Genomic DNA, 18,545 nt, shown 5'->3' with positions numbered 1-18,545 from the left:
GAAAAGGCACGAAGGTGTGACATTTTCGCGATTCGCTTTCACTCACTCACGTTGAAAAATTTGAACTCGAGCGAAATGTGAGATTCTCCCGACATCACTGGGAATGGGAAGATATTTGCGGGTTGTGTTGCGTTACTCTACTGCGGCCAAACCCCCTCGAGCAAAAGATGTAATAGCACCATGAGATTGCATGTTTTGGGGTTTATGAAGGACTGAATCAATGTCTTTAGGTTGTTCAACGTACATTTGCGTCATTTATGACACAATCATTCGTACTTCTTGGCTAGAATTACTCCGACTGCAACTGGATTTGTAATGAATTCTCGTGTTAAGTTGACATGTAACCAACAGTATTATAACAAGCTAATTATGATTCATGTTGTTTTATAATTCCTGCTAATTGCTTTATTGTGCAGGGCAAGTCTTTCAAAAACACAAAAATGTGACTAAAGTAAACTGTGTCAGACCCTTAGAGTACATTGACACTGATACACCCAGGCTTATTACCTGTTACTCCATGATCAATACTGTGTCTCTGCCTGAACAATAGTCTCTGCTCACCCAAAATGGCTCTTTGAACAGTTCACATCTGATGAAAAAAAATAGCTGAGAAGTCTGTTGAAAATGACCTCTGATGTGCTGCCAGCTCCTTTCCACATCGGGTCCCCACTGGATCTGCATATGCAAAATACCGCAGGTCACGAAGCAAGTAGATTTGAGGAACTGGTCCACCTTTAAAAACAATACAACGCCGCATTTGCATGCGAAACAAATCCGCGCGTCATCACTATACGGCGTCAAATAGATAGTGTACTGGTTCAAATTATGAAAACATGGATGTTTGTTTCACTTTAAAGGTTTAATCATTTTTTAAGGTTTGTTTTTTCTTTCATTTCATTCACCATGCCATCACGTTATTTACAGAATCGAAGATGCTGGGGGTTAGTCACAAGGTCCTAGTGGTTAATGCAGAGGTTTTTTTCAGGGTCATTCAGGATCTTTTAGTGGTCAGTTCTAGAGGTTCTTCAGTTTCTCCAACAGGTTATTTTATTTTATTTTTTTAAGAAGGACCCTTTCAACTCACGGGACCACACACAGCCCGGCATGCTACTCCTGCTGGGAGGATGTCGTGAATAAACACGTCACCAACGCTTGGCATGGCACGGCTCAAATGGACAAACCTGGACTCACGGAAAGACCCGTATATTTGCATTGTGAGTATGTTGACATGATGCCCAAAGCTGCTAGCGGTCTGACTCTTGTTTGAAAAATTAACTTGCCTTTTTAAATTCGATGATCATTTTCCTTTGAATCATTGTACAATGTTTTCTTTTTCTAGAGCTTGTCAAGGCTCTCATGTCGAATCAGAATGGGAGACTATGGAGGTCAAAACAGGCCGATAAACATATGAATTTGTCAGCAGGGCGATCGGGAAGATTTGCCACATTCCTGCAGCACTTCAGTATCTCTCTGTTCATACAGTGTTATTTTAAACTCCACCGCTAGAACCTAGAGACCCTCACAAGTGCACTCTGCATGCAGACAAGCTGTAACTCCCTTAGGCTCAGCCGGCATCAGTGTGTCTAAAATATGCTACGCTGCATAACAAAAAGTTGAGAAAAGGCACAAAACAAAAACCAACTGTGCAGCGAATGCGAAGCTACACCACCCAGTACTTTTGTTTTGCCTAAGGATACAAATAACTCCAAAGATCTGTCAGAGAAAAGCCAAATCACCGAACCCCTAAAAGTACTATCCTTTTTTCCTTCTTCTTATAGTTCTGGAGATGAAGGCAGAGCTGAATGTGGGAGAATGGCATCGTATTTTGTGATTCCTCTACGGTCATGATTATAGGAGTGATCAAAGTTGTACAGGACAGTTTCCAGGACCATAATCATAACAATTTGACTGCAAAACCCAAGAATGTCTACCTAGGGCAACTGCAACTATATTATCAATACCAAGGCACCAAGGATTTGCATTTCCTTGGCAATCCTGCCCTTCCAGCAGCCAGAATAATTAGGATGTTGCATGCATATTATAACACAAATCCATCAAAGGCTTCTGTTCTGTATGTGTGCATTTGCAATATGCGCCGTGCATTGTGATTTTTAAATTATGGGCCAGAGAGTGAATTGTAGTCCCATTGAAATGAGTGATAAATGTACAAGGAGTCCATTTCAAAAAGGCCATACTCTCCCATAATCACAACTTTATTGAATCCACTGTGAGCCATCGACGCAGTTGTTTACTGGGCCTTAAAAGCAAACAAATATGCAAACACAGCACATTCTGAAAAAAGCCTTTACATGCCATTAAATATTCATCCGCTCTAAAATAGTTAAAGGCTATGTAAACCATGGACACCAAGACACACATTCTCTCTCTGTTACAATCTCTCTGTTCTATGCATTGAAGTAATTCACAGAGTATCAGGCTTGGTGTGTTTCCACCTGCCTGCCTACAATCTCTTCATCTGTGCCAGTTCTCATCAGCGGTAGCGGACACCATCGTCATCGTCATTTTGAAATGCAGCAAGGTCACGTGGGCGTCGGTAGTACTCAAACTTCAAACTAGCTTCACATCAAACGAGAACAACACTACTTTCATCATTATCACAGTGTGACGAAGTACAGCATTAAAACAAATCACATCTGATTCGTGGGGCTTGTCTTATGCTATAAACGTGTCACATATTTCAGGATTGACTAATTTATTATCCTTTTTTAAAAATGCTAACATAGGTAAAAGGGGATTTAACTTTTTTTTTTTTAATAGCCGTTTCATGTCACCATGCAATGATACATGGTTGACGGTAAGACGTGTGCTTGGTTACAACAATGGAAAACAGCATCCCTGCCTGACTGTAGGGAATGAGTGTTCCGGAAGGCTCTTACATTAATTAACTGGCGTTTAGCTCAGTAGAAACTGTAGTGGGTTGAAACAGAGACGATATTGTGCTAATGAGCAACAATTACTAATTTAAATATGGCTCTGAAATGCCCCTACAACATGTTTTTGCATCAAATTGTTACACTCAGGCCTTTAAACCACATCTTCTAGGATACAAACAAATGTAGTTGTTTTTTTGTTTTTTTTAAATGACGCTGTTCTGTTCCCCAAACAACAACAGGCCTCTCGTCTCCTCCCTCGATTGACCTACTTTGTCTGGATGCTAATAAGTCAGCAAGGAGACGTTTGGCGTAGCCCTGTCGGATTTGCTCACCATGGGCCTACATCACACTCCTGTCAGCGTCTTCACTGTTGATGAAGTCTCTTCTGTTTTTTCATGGCGGTGACGGTGCATGGGGGAGTTGAGAGTTGTGTCAGACAGAAATAGCCTGGAGGATGTATGTTTTTGGAGAAGCGCAACAAAATGCTTTTCGACAACACCGCTTGCTTTTGTCAAGCAACTACAATGCATAGGTGGTAAGTTCAGGGACTTGCGCAGCGTTGTTTCCTTCAAGGGAGAGGGGCCTGATCAATTTCAATCACGGCAGGCATTTTTCGGCGTTGAAAGAGAAGATTTGACACGGCAGCCACGCACCTCAGTCACTTCCAAACAGCATGTCTAAAAATATCACACATTTCGCGGCTCGTGTGGAGACGCTTCGTAGGCGAGTGAGAGCGAGCTAGTTAAAGAGATGTGTGGTCACCTGATTACACAGTCAGCCATTGTGGGGGCGGGTGGGGGGGGGTCACACTCATCTGAAACCTGCTCAGAGGTTCTGAGTGGCACGAGGCCAAGAGGGATAATGATCTCCAGCAGCCAGGCCACATTTCACATTACAATGAAATGAAACGCCCTTACACGGTAAAATCTCCAATTCAGATGTCAAACACCTTGTTTGAGGAGACGAGTATGGTAATCCATTAATGTATTTGAATATGAAGTAATGCATACACGTGCCGGTTCTCTGGACTGGACATATTCTACTATTAGAGAATATTATGTTCTGGATTTCCAATGAGCTTATTTGCAAAGCGCCCGCTCGTCTGTTGTAAACGTAGATGCAATGTGTAACATACTGTAAATTATGGGTGAAAAACCACGTCGCAAAATACAGGCGGCGTGTTGTCAGCGCTCCATTCACACGGTGGCAGGTGGTTCATTGTCAGCTGTGAAAGTGTGAACAAAAGTGCAATTATATCTTCCGCACATCACCTGCTCCAAATTAGCTCGGCTGATCCCCGGATTCAGCCGCGGCACCGGACGCAGAGAGGAAATGACAGCTCGGAAATTCTTCCTGTCATACACCCACAATGAGCCGTTTAAAGCCAGACATGTCTTCCCCTTCTATTGTTCGGCCGGTGATGATGAAATGATGTGACACGATGAAGCGTCAAACTGAACGAGGAAATAATCCTCAGGAATTTGCATTTGTTTTATATTATTATGACACGAATACATATCGGATTTCCTGCCAAGAGTCGGATAAGCAGACTGATGGTACTTTGATATCTCGGCGGTAAATACGAAGCTACGGCCAGGCAGACTTTAGCTTAGCTTAGCGTAAAACTTGAAACCTCTTCAGTGAAAAATGTGTAAGAGCACTTCAAACCTAATATCCAATTAATTTGAAGCTGGATTCACAGCTCGCTCATCGCTTCCGACGCTTCTCCACCTCTCGCAGTCAGACCTGTAGCGTGGGCCTCAAACATGCCTCGCAGGTCAACACTCGATGCTCCTGCGTGATTTGGCTCCGTCGGCGGGATGTTCAGAGTGCTCTGCATCTGGAATGAGCAGTGGAGAGGGTGGTCACAGCTCTCGATCCGCCGGCCAAGTATTAAGTATTTCATCGCCGTTGCAAGGAGTTGATGCGGCGGCCGCTTCTGTGACCACGGCGATCGAGTCACCTCACAGGCTGCGGTGCGGTTCCTGCTTACAGAGTTATTCACTCCACGTCCGGCGAGTGGCGGTGTGTGCGGGCCTCGGTGAATGACCCGGAGTGTCGTGCTCTTCCATTTCGCAGGAAATCTCAGTAAGGAGCGAGCCAGAAGTACGAGTGTCTCACAGAGTCAGAGGGAGCCGTGGCTCATTTGGAAAAAACAAATTGGCCCCCTTTTTGGGGGGTTTGAGTTAGGAAAACATTTAGAAAAATTCACAGCTCACAAGTTAATGGGCCTTATATTCCCTCGAGGCAGCATGGATTAACACTGCACCGATCAACGTGTTGTATAGGAACAAAGAGTTAAAGGGGTGCACGTGGTGACGAACCCACAGAGGGTTTTCACCTAACTCTCGAGTTGCTCTTTTGACGGTCGGGGGTTTCTCTCTCATTATTTAGCTCCTCCTGGCCCCAATTCCCCTCGCATTAATGTTGCCTTCTGCAAAAGCAACCTACGATAATCCCACTGTACACTATGCTACCGATAAAAAAATGTGCAAATAGCTGGGGATCCTAATCGGGCATTCAGACAGCCAGATGAGGAGGTTGGTGGAGACAATAACAGAGGTCAGGAGAGTGAATATTGGACTTGCATTCAGCGGCTGGAAACGCGACTCCAAACGAATGCTAATGTCGCGCTGGATGTGTTGTAATTCTAAGTAACGTGCTCACCATATCAACGCCGTAATATACCTCCTGCCCCCCAGGTGACAGAACTTATGAATGCAGCTTTAAGGTGAAGGTGCGGTCCAGGCATATGATTTTTTTTAAATGATTCAACCCGGAGCAGCAGAGGCTGTATGGTTCCACCTTCTGAATGAAGACTAGAAGAGGGGGAGAAAACGGAGAGAAACGAGGGGAATATAACAGGAAGAACTGGAGTTGCAGATGAGCTGTAAAACCATTATGAGATCAGTCGGTGTGAATGTCACAGAAACTCACAGCCCCCCCCCCCCCCCCCCCCCCCCTCCCACACACACACACACACACACACATGGTCTGTGTGGACGTTGTTAGCGAGGGACAGCTAACTTCTGTGCAGATGGTACTATTGGCTGTTTGGGAGGAATAAACACGGACTTGGAAAGTGTTACTCCGGAACGCACCTTCATGCTGGGACACATAAGTTTAAGCACCCATGAACACTGGAGATAAAACATCCAATGATCTGGTGTTGGCCGTGACGTTGAAAGGTTGGAGTCAGAAATATTTTCCAGCGAGGAAAATACATTGAAGGAATAACAGTCCTACTTTTATGGACATGGAATGTTGTGGAAAATATCTGATTGGCCCAGTGTTAACAAACGGCCTCCTCTGATTTCCAACTGTTTAAATAAACATGAAGCATATGCCACTGTTGCAACCGTTTGGCAAGACACAATGTTTGAAAAAAACCAAAAACATTCCATTGTTTTTCCACCCACATTAACGATTTAACATGTTTCGAGCGATTAAAGATGTTCGAACTTTTAAGAGTAACTCAAAAGGAAGTATGGGGAAAAAAAGCTTCATTGGCAAGTGATGTGTTGCTCAACAAATCCTCGTCTCGGCCCCGTGCATGAGAATAACAGCATTCTCAAGCGTCTCTACATGTCTGAATCAGCATTCAATTTTAATCACACACTTATGCGAGGGGTTTACAAGTAAATGCTCTACATTAGGAAGCAACGGGGACGTTTAAATCCCTGCAGTAAGGGTTGTACAGCGATACGACTTCTCGGGTTCACATAAGATATTCCAGCAGCCGAATCCCTGTCAGGCAATTTCTTCAAAGTTGATCATCCTCATGTCACTTCAACCCGAGAGCATCATCGTATTGACAGTTAGTAAAGCAACACCTTCTCCCGAAACACTCCAACAGAACGGGTCCCCTCAGCTATCAAGACATCAAAATCCACTGTAAGTGGGCCTTGATAGAACGATATGAGTGCAAGCTGATGCAACTCACCGGGGAATTATGAAACTACACTCAGCTTCATCTGCTCAATGAAAATTTCATCAGCTGGATGGTTTGTTTTTTTTTCTTTCCTGGCTGGGATGGGGAGAGTCGGAACAGCAGCGGTGCAGCGTTCTGGCTGCATCGTGGAAGCAGATGACACAACAAACTGCCACAATAAACACACCATGTGCTCAGAAAGCACAAAAAGACAGTTGTTGGGGAGAGGGAGGGATGTAATGCATGTAGGGGTCAGTGTGTGTGGGAGGGGGGAGCGACAAGCAATCCCTTCTCTGGAAGTAGGAGCACTGCAGATGTAATCTTTGAGTCTCACTCAAAAAGTTAACAATGCCAAAACACATGATTTTTGAAATAACTTCTTTAAAGATCATCGAGTCGGCGCTCAGAGTTCGCGACGAGCATGATACCTCGTGTCCCAAGGTGTCCCGCGGGCTGGGGGCCGCAGGTTGGCGCTGCTTCGTGGAGTAGAGGGCGCCTGATGAATTATCAAACACATCGGCACACCGAAGAGCAAACCCTGCAACTATTGCCATCTCTCACACCCCAGTGCTCCTCAAAGTCAGGCCAGCAGCCCTTCGGGGTGCAAGATTTCCCATATTACAACATTTTAATCTGGCACAGCACCATGTTTTATTAAAGAGGAGAGAATTTTAGTTTCCACTCCCCAAACTGCTGCCCCATCACTTGGAAGTGCTCTTTTGTGCTCAATTGAAGCCACAACTGACTTCTTTTTTTTTTGGATTTGGATTCCCTTGCTTCACTGATGCTGACTAGGCTGCGACTGGTTCCCTGTCCCCATGTCTCAGTATTAAGATCCACACACAGCTGCCATCTTTTGTCTTACAAACACCATACATTTTTAAGCAATCAAATATGATCTCTCTCTTTCTCCCTCCCTCTCTCTCTCTGCTCTGAAGGTGGACTGAGCTGTTGAAATATGAATGCGCCCCGTGCTTGCCCTCTCTTTGGCTCTCGCTTTAGGCATCGGACTTCGGCAGCCGCGTCTGTGAGACAGTTTCCTCAGTGCACTCAGTGGGGTTGTTAGACACACACATGCTGTACACTTCCATTATGAATGGAGATTTTGGATTCGCATGTCGCTCCCAGGCATATCTGACCGTTGCTTTGTAAAAGTGCTTTGTCTTCTTCAGACATTATTCCCACCTATGAGGCGATGAGAGATGTTTTGGGACCTACAAACTTGCGCAGATGTCAGCAGAGGGTGAGAGAACGACCAAAGTTTGGTGATGTGCTTATGGTAAACTGAGTGGGTTGGACTTAGAAACTTAAAGCCAAGGTGGATTTAAATGTCTCATCTGTGTTGGGTGCAGAAAACAATCCTGTCATTTCTAAGACAAGCATAACATGGAGATATGTGTGACATAGAACCAGTCATACCACACAATTTACACACACAACAACCCCAGGTAAGGGGGTCAGGCTCCCAGCAGACCAATAATAGTTTTTCTGATCACTCTTATCTGATGTTGAGTTATTTCTATCCTGTTCGGAGCAGCGTCTTCCAGCTGGACTATCTCAGGGGTCTGCTTTTTTTCCTTTATAGTCACCAGGTCCCGACCAAGTTGAACAGAACGACAAAAGTGTTTTCGAATGGTCACACTTGTGGGGCCTGCCGTCACGCGGAGGTGCAGGACGTGCTAGTCTCACAGGGATTGCGGCCTGGCGGCGCACGCTTTCCTGGCGATCTTTCCTGGAAGCCATCTGTAGTGTGAGAGTTTTAGAGAAAAGTGCCAACCCTGCTTACTTTGTCAGCGAGTGGAAAGGTGTGGGGAGGTTACCTGCAGAGCACTTTGGTAAGAGTTTACCGAGGCATTTAAGGGACCATTATACTCTTTCAGAGCCTCTTGTAGGATGGTTGAATAGCCTCAGAACGCACACACACACACACACACACACACACACACCCTCTCTCTCTCGCCCACTTGCTACACACACAACTTATGCACTGCACTGTCCCCTGAAACAGCTGCATTACTTGCGTTACACTACACTCTCTCAAACTTCTCCAACTTACTGCAGCTCTTGCACAGAGACGATGAATCAGCATCATCATTGTTTACCTGCTTCAGCTACACCTCTTATCGCTTTAGGAAACGACGAGTAACATCGGTTGGTGTAAGCTATCGTCCAGAGACAACAGCCTGCGGCCGGCACAAGTGGGCAGTAAATTACAAAACGAATGCAAACAGGCAATATCAGATCCTCTGTGCCGAGCTCAGATGTAAGTGGAGATGTTTTCACTTTGGTACCGTCTAAATCGCGCCTATTTTTAGCATTAAGGAGTCAAGCACTTGCTCTCCCTGAAGGATGCCCACTGGTCTGATCAATTCTTTCCAAAACGGACCGTCTGACATTCACACCCTCTTCGCTCCATGTCTGGAGCTGGACTGCTGAGGTGATGACGTAAGCTTGGCTCAACTTCTCTCTTTTCTCTCTTGGCTCTCCTGCTTTTTTTTTTTTTAGTTGCTGCAGAACTTTGCACTTTTTGTGCTTGCAAACGAATTCGACCGCAAAAAACGTGTTTGTGGGAACTCTGTCTGAATATTTGAGCTGCACATTTAGTCAGTATCCCATCTCCCCCCGTGTTTAAAAGCAAAGTTCCTTCCCCGATGACATGACCCTGGTTGAGGAGAAAACTGAACCTCATGAGTAAAATCTGCGGGGTGTGCCTTTAATTGTTCAGTGCACCAGTGCATGTTGTTTTAGTATTTCTCCTAGAACCTATAATGGTGTGATTGTCAGTGGTGATGTTATGATGGCATTGCCATGTTTTTCATGCAGGCAGTAGAGTTGAAACAGAAGTGTCTTTCTCCATTAATATAAAGCCATAGAGCACATTATAGGCAACGTTTAATATAAGCTCATTAGGGTATGAGGACACTATAGTTGACCCAGTAGATTTGATTCATTAAGCTTAAATAGGAACTAACCATCACCTGCCCACAGATGTAGCTGATCTATGCACAAGCAGAATATACAGTATGCGTAAAAGAGACAGTGTAAGTAGAATTTCCCGTTGATGATAGGACGGGGATTATTGTGTTAAAGTGTGATCTGGAGCTCTGCCGAGGCTGCTGATTGCGGAGCATCGGTGAGGAGAGCACCTTGCCCTGATCATCTGACGGCAGGCGGCTCCTCCCCGCTCCCTCCCTCCCTCCATCCCTCCCTCCATCCCTCCAGTCTGCTGCGCGAGGCGCCGGCGTGGCCACAACTGTGCCGCGCGTTCCAGTGCACAGGCTCGTCTGCGCCGAGTCGAGTTGATCCACCACGAGTCATCAGTCCCCCCCCCCCCCACCACCACCTCCGGCCGGCGGCTGCCTGCAGACGAGTCAGTGATGAGAGTGGCCGAGAGGAGAGACCGACGCTGTTCTCCAACGCGGACCGGCGGTGCGCAGAAGTGCGCTCCATGCTTCAGCATCAGCACCATCACCATCCTCCTCCGCCTCCTCCTCCGCTCCTGAGATCGACCCGGACCCACGAGGCGCGCAGAGGTCCTCCCCGAACCCCCCCCCCCCTCCTGTGCGAGGTAACCAGATTATTCTATTTCAAAAAAAGAAAGATTTCCTCTCTACTTTGTCCGTGAGAAACAAGCGCCGCGCTCCCGGGCGGCTCACGCGCCTGCTGCTTCTCTCTCCTTTTCTTTTTCTTTCTTTGAATCTCCGGCGTCTGACGAAAGGATGCTCAATTATTATTGTTAATTATTATCGATCGATCGTTGGTCATGACTCAATCCGGCGTGGCCTCGCAGCAAGCCGAACAGTGTGAGCCACGGTGGTTCATCCGTGTGAACACGAGTCGTCTTCCTGCACTTCACATTCAAATCCTCTGCAATCGAGTATCGATCAAACTAATTACAAATTCTGCATGCGATGAATTAGCTTTACGAGAGAGAAGCAGCCCAAGGAGATACTATGGGGTCGTGGCTTTAAGAAAATACATTTACTTCACATTAACATTTTATTTTTTTTAATTTTTAATTTTTTTTTAAAGTCTTGGCTCGAATGTTTAAAGTTGAAAATAGATTCCATCACATGTCAGCTCTTCGCCGAAGTTGTGCTCTCAGCGCTGACGTCCTGGTGGTACAGTACATGCTGAACTCTCAGGGTACATTCACTCAATCAGACAAGTGCAAGTAATGATAATTACCACTGTCCCGCTCTTGCCTGAACGCAGCCTTGATGTGGCATTGTGTTTCCTCCCTGCATCTCCTCCCTTACAGTCTCTGGTATCAGACCTAGGCACCCAGTGAAATTCCAGCAGCCACGTATTAACGTCAGCGGGTGCAAATTGCCACAGGCTGTGCAATACACCTTTCATTATGAGCATGTGGGTGTTGGCCTCTTTGAGCTGCAGGATTTCTCAAGCCGGTTGTTTGACAGGAGTCATTTCTCTGATGGAATTCAAATGAAACATACTGTTGCTGTTTTTCTTTCTCTCCCCAGCAGCAGCAGCCCCGTCCTGTCCCATGGCTAACAGTGGGATTTAATTGTGCAGGTTCATTCTTTTGCAGTCCGTAGTCATGGGCGCCACCTGCCAACTGTGTTCCCGAAAGTGGGGCGGGAGGCTAAAATGTTCTTACAATTACTATATGTGTGCGGACTGCTAATTGCACGGAGAGATGCTGTATAGTTGAGCTGTTTCTCGCTCAGCACTCGGCAGGCTTTGGGAACATACTGTGAATATACCTGAGTGGATCTTTCATTATTCTATTCAGTTTTAAAACAACAAATCTGAAAAATTAAAGATCCATGCTGAATTAAATCTCGATACACTTTTAATCAAAGGGCGGAGGTGATAAATGCAGCAAAATGTGCTAAATATAACCACAAAAAATTGTAGTGACAAATTAAATTGGTCAGAAACAATCTGACGACAAAGGGCAAAAGGTCAAAATGAAAGAGGGGTCGCTCTCGTTATTTTCATACCCGACTAATCAGCAGGAATGGAGCCACAGTTTATCTGCAGCTAAACTTGGACAGATTCTGTTTTTGTTTATTTTGCTTTAACTTCATGGTTTGTACCAAATGCATAAGTGAAGGTGAGGACAGTAAGTGTTGGCGAGTGTGCTCGTAAAAGCGATAGTGGTCCGGGGAGGTTTTATGATTTCTAAATCCCCCAAAGAAAACTCAAGGTGTCTCAGTGATGTACGACTGGACAAACATACAGGGTCAGTGGATGTTACATCATAATGTGTAGTAGCTCCATGTGGGAAAGATAGAAAGAGGGGGAGGTGGTAGAGAAAGAAACTGTTTCTTGTGTACAATTTCCTGTTATTGTGTTTTGTTTTGATGGAGTCTATCCAGTTGGCTCCACTCGAACAAAGACGGGGGTTTGATGAGAGGAACATTTTCTTTTCCTCCACTTTTCTTCTAATCAAGGGCAATAGAACACAACAAGAGAATGAAATTAATATTTGATGAAGTCATGTTTGCTGAATTAAAGGATGGAAACTATTAGCTGGGGCACGAGGGAAAAAAAATTGTTAAAAATGCAAATTAATTCTGGACTTTTTCTCTTTTGGTTTAGTTGATGCCTCCTTATTAAGAGATTAAAGAGCTTTCATGAAAGAACCAATGTTTTTTTTTGTAAAATATACTTGATGCAAAGTCAAGGCCTTAGTTTATTTTTTTATTTTTTAGAATATATGCACTTGCTATTGGTTTTAACTTTATATGTGTTGTATGGTCAAAATTGTAATAACCAATAAATTGGTAATATAAATAACAATACATTTTTTCTGCAGTAATCGCGCGACCTCCATTTGTGTTCTTCAGGTGTTGTGAATTTTCGGTTCCTGTGTTGTAGCAATATCTGTGTGGGAACTCGCTGGCTGGGGATGTTATTGATTGCTGTTGCTATGTACCAATGGTGATTTGAGAACGTTTCCCTGCGACTCCACATCGGGCTGCCACGGTTATTGCAAGACCACGGTTACTCCGTCACAACCACACAAGAGTCACAACATAAAACATCTGTAACTGTGCTGTTGCGTCATTGTAGAGCTGTGTGCAGCGCTCTTCACCCTTTTGTCCTGCTGTCGCTCTCTCGCTCGCTCTCTCTCTCGCTCTCTCAAACACATTGACCGTCTGTCAGTAGGCAGGCGAACATGGAAGTGGGGTAACATGCAAAGCTCTGAGTTTTCATGACTCCTTATTGCTTTTAGTTTTGACACCTTTGTTGATCAGCACATTACATTTTCGGAGGGGCCTGCGGGCGGCTAGCTGTTTGTTAGCTTGGGTAGCGTTGGTAGCAATGCTGTGTTGTGCTTGGTGTATAAAAATAAAGGTGCTGCTGCTGTTCTTCTGGTTGAATTGCATGTTAGACATGGGGAGTGGCTCACAAGCACAAACATGCCAATGCACATGCACTAAAGTGAACATGCGCCCCAAGCAGCTACCAAAACAAAGAACAGAGATACACACACACACACACACACACACACACACACACACACACAAACACAGGGAATGTGTATCAACCGTTTTCATTCCTTAAATTCACATTCAAATTTTGAAAATATTCTGTCATTAGAAGCAGGCATGGCCGGTGACAATGTGAGGGAGGGGGCTTCCTCTTGTTTCCATAGCGACTGGGTTTTACGAGGATCAGGTATCATTATTTCCTGTTCACACGGTTAAATAGAAGTTGTCAGCTGTCATGTGCTTGATGACTGGCTTTGATCCGAGCTAATGATCACCCTGTGTGTCTCAGAGCAGCAGGCCTTATTCATTATGATCTCGGCCTGAGCAGAACACGGTCATGATTTCAAAAGGGAGCCGTTTGACCTCGCAGGTTCTCAGCTCTGCTGGCTGTTTGAGGTGGGATGTTTACACCGCTACGATTAGGTCAACCGAGAACGCTCACTCATCCAGCATTGTGATGCTAATGTCATGCAGAGGCTGATTTTTTTGTGTGTGCATGTGGAGTTGGCTGGATCCCTCGCCTGCGTCCCCCATGGACTGATTACTGATCACACTAGCATTTCATATCAGCCTTGTGGGGGGAAATTAGAGGATTAGCAACAACTTCATGCTTATTCCCTACGTATCTTCCAGGCTTCCAAATCCTGCGGAAGCCATTGTTGTTTTAAGTAGCTTGGCAACTGAGCGTGGAAGCAAACTCTAATTCTCCCAAGTCTATGAGGACGCGGAGCTGCAGAAAGCTAGTGTTGTGGCGCTACCTCCCTTGCTATTCATTCTCTTTCATGATGTTGAAGTGAGAGACTGAGGGCCATGAAGCTGGCTGCCAGGACCTCTTCACTCCAGTCCTTGGTTCATACATAATAGATAAGTCACTGTAACTTACAGTACAGGGGCATAACTAGGCTAATGCCCAGATTTGCATATTTGTGCCGAAGTCCATAATTCATGAGTGTGCAGCAGGCAGCGGTCCTTGGTGCAAAGAGCCACCTTGGTCCATATGCTGTGCCACATCTCAGGGGTTGCTACCAACCGTGTGCACCAACAGCACGAGTATTTAAAAGCAGCCTAGAAACGGTCATTGCCAGGCACTCAGGAGCCTCAACTGAGCCTTTAGGGAAAGCTCAATTAAAGGCACGTAGAATCCAATGACAGAGGCAGACAACAGACCTTTTTCCCTGCTTAATTTAATACAATTCAGAAAAACTAGGACCGAGTAGGAGTGGGTGAAAAAGGATTGAGTGGGGGGAGAGTGACACCTTCTAGTGAGCACATTTCACAGGCCACTTTTTCTCTGAGAGGTTCAAGAAAGCCTGACGGCGCCATCATTGCCAAGTGTTATGAAGTAGATTCATCATTCTACTTGATGACGGGCTAAGTTATTTATTCATTACCTTTGTTCCCTGCCCGCCTCAGATGAGTAGGCACATGCCAGCCTCATCCCTCATTATCGGTGATTGTGTGTCATACACTGGTGTTTTTTTTTATATCACACCCATGTCTTGTCATATTTGTCAGATAAATAGTATCTACCGCTTCAGAGAGATCACGACCCTGTCATGTAGAGTGAGATTTGTTTTGATTCACATGCCTTTGCTCCACCATATGTATCATTTTATTTTGTGTGGGTGTCTGCGGAACTGTGAGGCTAAGGAAGGGAAAGTAACTGATAGTGTTGTGACATTTCTGTTTATAAGATATCTTCCTTGTGTGATTTCATTACCCATATTCATACATATTTTGAAAATAATCAGCGGCGCTGAAGGGAGACATCATGTTAAGGGAGCTTTATTAATGTTTTGCATATTGAAAGACGTCAGATCAGTTGTTTGATATCCAGTCAAAAAGATCAAGTCTTGTCACTTATTTGGAAAAGAACCACAGGTAGTGTAATGTCAAACCTGCTGTACCAGCTAAAGCTTAAGCCATTATTTTCTCCTTTGTCTGCTTCTCCTTTCCTTAACACATCACTGGTAGTAATTTCACAAGAACAGATGAATACTCATGAGAACAAAATGCCATGCATTGGTCATCCTGCCACCCCCAAAAGCAATTTGACATTTGTTCTAGAGGCAAAGAGCTGGGTTTGTCTAGATGTGAAATTTGATCTTTAGGGACATTGATTTAAGTTTATTGTGGGAAGGTCAGACACCGAGTAAAGGCAGTGCAGACAATCTGTGCTTTGATTTCCAAGTTAAGTGCACAGGAGATGAAAACAACGACCTTGCGGCGTCCTTCAGATGAAACCTTTTAGCTCTTTTTAAAACTGGGCTATTGACGAAGAAGAAAACTGATCACTGGAAGGTCCGACAGGTCTGGTTAATTACACTAAGTGTTAAAGAAAAAGTTATATTGGTCTCCAGGGGAAGCGGAGATCTGAGGAGTGTTATGATATCTCAGTCATTCTAACTGGCGCAGGGGTTCAGCAGACTGCGCTGAGGGCCGGGAGGTGTCCACGGTGCTGAATGACACAGTTCGTCTTGGCATTTGGAAGAGTGAAAGACGACATGAGTACCTCTATTTTTCCCGCCTCAAAGGGGTAACCGCCCATCTGAAACTGGAAATGGACCTCGAGGCAGGGGGCTCACACGGAGCCTCGTTGCTGCACTATACGCTTGTTAAACTCTGAATCTGAAACTAATCAGCAATTACGACAGCACTCAAGGATTTAATGAAATACAAATTTTATTTTTTTAAATAAATTATTATTTGATTCTGCCCATCTAGGTTACATTATTAGCGGCCACATTTCACATACTAAATGCAGATATTGCTGCTCGACTTTCCTGCAGACCTGGTGTCACCTTACAGCGAGAGGAAACAGCAGTGGTGGACGTCTGCAACCTCTGTCCAGAAACTGTGAAGTCGAAAGAGCAGTGGCCCCTTGTCCTCTTTTATGCTTCAAAGCCGTTTTACTTTTCATGAAGCGATTCAGCAGATTTTCAACTGAGTCACACAAAGAGTGAACAGAAACACAGCACATTGTGATGCCGTTTTTCATTAAAACCCTGTCAACACCCTACATTTGTAAAAAAAAAAAAAACTGACACGCTATGGTCATCGTCATGACTAGGTTCACTGTGCACATGTTAGAATTATATTAGGGGATGATATTTTACTACATCATTTATGTATGTGGTTGAGCTAAAGATTTGAAACACCATAGTACAAGCAATTATCTTGATAATCAAGTATTTAGCTTCAAAATATCAATAATGATGGTTAATGAAATGTTTTGTGATTTTGGTTGGCCAAATAAAAAAGGCGTTTTGAAGGCCTCCACTTGGGCTTCTTTGTATTTCCAACTTATTTTTAACTCAAATGATTAAACCAGTAATCTAGAAAATAAAAGGTGACAATGGAGACAGTCCTTGGAGCACTACAATATGATGCATTGCAAAACTAAAATTGTTTGTGATAGTGACTAGAACTTTTCACTATTAGCCGACATTGAATAGACCAAATGAATAAATGACAATATGGGAAAATAAGAAATCAATTTAATTGAACATTTTCAAATGATTGTTGTTTATAGCTCTAATTCTGCAGTTCTATTAACTACAGCCTTGAAAGCAAGAGCCTCGTGTGTACGGGACTTTTCCCATGACCCCTCTTTTCTGCCCCCAACCTTCCATTGATCCAGGCTGATTTTCTTACTACCATCTCTTTACACACTGTTCACTTTCTACCAGAGTCCCTTTCAATTATGACCTTCGACAATGATGTTGGGTTCAGTTTACCTGTTTGTCTTTTTGTTTGTGAGCAGGATTACTCACATAGTTATGGATGGGTTTGCATGAAAATGTCATCAAAGATAGGTCTCGGCCGTGGTAATTTGGGGAGGATTCTTCCCCATTCCAAGATGGGGCAAAACCGCTCAGCCTTGGCGGAGTTCTGCGCTCTCTTTTTGCCATATGAAGCAATTCATTGTTTTCCCCTGGGTTTTGTCTACATACAGGCTGCCCACAATTGTAGGTGGAGGTTAGGGCTGCATGCATTGTGAGGGGAATACCTGGAGATAGTACTCAGGGCTTAAAATACACACTTTTTGACAGAAATCTTTTCAATGCAATGTATATTTTTTTATTTACAATCAATGTAACCAGAAAGGTCTTGATTGAATATCAGTCAAAATAAGGCTATAAACAGACTCTTTAGCATAGCTTTAACCAACTAACCTTTGTTCATTTTTTTTAAACTATGTATCATATTTAAGAGCTTCACAGTCCTTTTTTGTATTGATGCTTGTTGTCACAGCTTGTATCAGCCCTGATTTCTGACTTTGCACAATAATACGCTTCACAAGACTAAAGAGAGAGAAAAACATTTTTTGGGGACAGTGTTTACTATCATCTCTGGGGATATACGAATATGTTGAGCATGAATCGTTTGGTGCTACCATTCCACTAAATAGCTGAATAGACTTAAAGCTCATTCAGAAATATTGAGATTAACTTTTTAATTTATCGATGTCCTTTTTCAGAGTTGTTTATTTTTCAATCTCCGTTCCTGCCACATTTGTTAACTGATTCTAATCTTGTAATTACATCTGTTCTTTCCACAAATCTACAGAATGTGTGTAGCAGATGTTCTGCATGTTTATCATTTAGTGTTTAGTGTTTGATCACTTAATAAGTCTGAGCAGTTATAATTTGGGCATAAGAGGTTTTTATCATCTAGGCAAAAAATAGAAGGTCACATTATCTTATCAATGGGATTCAAGCAGATGACAGTAAACAAAACACAGTCGGAAATGATTTATTTAAAACGCCAGTTTTTCCTTTTTGTTGTTCAGTACAGCAACATAAGAATAGATGCGACTGGATCATTTGCAATGCATTGTGTCCAAATCTGTGTTTCAATATGCATGTATTACAGTAAATTAACCTCACTGACTAATCTGCATATTTCTGTCGGGTATATATTTCATGGCATGCATGCAAAGTGAATGCATATTCAAGCAGTGCAATGTGGGGCTTTTGCTACATATTTACACACTTGAGCTGACAAAGAGATTTGTCAGATTTGTCTTTTACAATATTTATCATACACATTTACACCAAGCTTTGACGTGGCTTTGAAAATATGTTATTCTTTTTGGAGTGTGTTTTTCTCCATTTTCATCATGTTTGATCAGATCTGTCAGTCCGTTCAAAGCGTGACTGTGTGATAAAAAAACTGTCCCAGTTAACACGATAACTCGAGGCTAGCTCAGCCCAATAAGACTCGGACAGAATTTGGCCCTCACCCTAAGAACGA

General features: G+C 43.8%; 1 protein-coding gene across 2 annotated transcripts in view; it reads left to right on the top strand.

Annotated features, from left to right (window-relative positions):
- The window catches only part of LOC118284052 (heparan sulfate glucosamine 3-O-sulfotransferase 1-like), a 51,843-nt gene that overhangs the window by 16,556 nt on the left and 16,742 nt on the right, over positions 1–18,545 (top strand). The window contains exon 1 of one of the 2 annotated variants that reach the window (XM_035606648.2): positions 7,161–10,393. The exons of the other annotated variant lie outside the window; for it this stretch is intronic. The gene's annotated coding sequence lies outside the window, so the exon portion shown is untranslated. Of the gene's footprint in view, positions 1–7,160; positions 10,394–18,545 lie in introns of those variants that run through there. 2 annotated transcript variants of the gene reach the window in all.

The sequence above is a fragment of the Scophthalmus maximus genome, chromosome 10 (genome assembly GCF_022379125.1).
Source record: "Scophthalmus maximus strain ysfricsl-2021 chromosome 10, ASM2237912v1, whole genome shotgun sequence".
NCBI classification, from domain to species: Eukaryota; Metazoa; Chordata; class Actinopteri; order Pleuronectiformes; family Scophthalmidae; genus Scophthalmus; species Scophthalmus maximus.
Note: the sequence above shows the minus strand (reverse complement) of the source record. Positions and strands in the feature narration are given on the sequence as shown.